The sequence below is a fragment of the Saimiri boliviensis genome, chromosome 13 (genome assembly GCF_048565385.1).
Source record: "Saimiri boliviensis isolate mSaiBol1 chromosome 13, mSaiBol1.pri, whole genome shotgun sequence".
Lineage (NCBI taxonomy): Eukaryota > Metazoa > Chordata > Mammalia > Primates > Cebidae > Saimiri > Saimiri boliviensis.
In genome coordinates, this window is record NC_133461.1 from 105,594,058 (window position 1) to 105,594,529 (window position 472).

Sequence of the window (472 nt, forward strand, 5' to 3'; positions counted from 1 at the left end):
AGCAAGAATAAAATCAGGATAATCTTGAACCAAATAGTTCGTGCCTTTTAAGACATGCATTTCCCCTGAGCAAGTCCAGATGTCCAAGGGGGTAGAGAAGATTCTGTGATCACTGTCTCTAAACATACAGCAATCCAATCTCTTAGGTACTTAAAGATCCACTTTTGCTTTAAATGCACTGAAGACCAAAGAAAATGTGGATGCCTCTCTCACCTAACACTGTCCTTCCTAATCTAACCTAGCATGAAACGGAGGCACAAGGAAGGCCACCCCATTTTTCTGCAGCTCTCCTATTGAAATGGTGCCACTCCTGGGAAGACAACCCAAGATCTCTCTTTCTGAGCCCTTCGGTATCTTTCGTTACCTTTTTGCTTAATTCACATTTAAAGTCTGCCTATCTCTCTATAATAAATTATATGTACTTTTTGTATAAAATATAAGTAATTCTTATATTTCTGCTTAATTTCCTGTC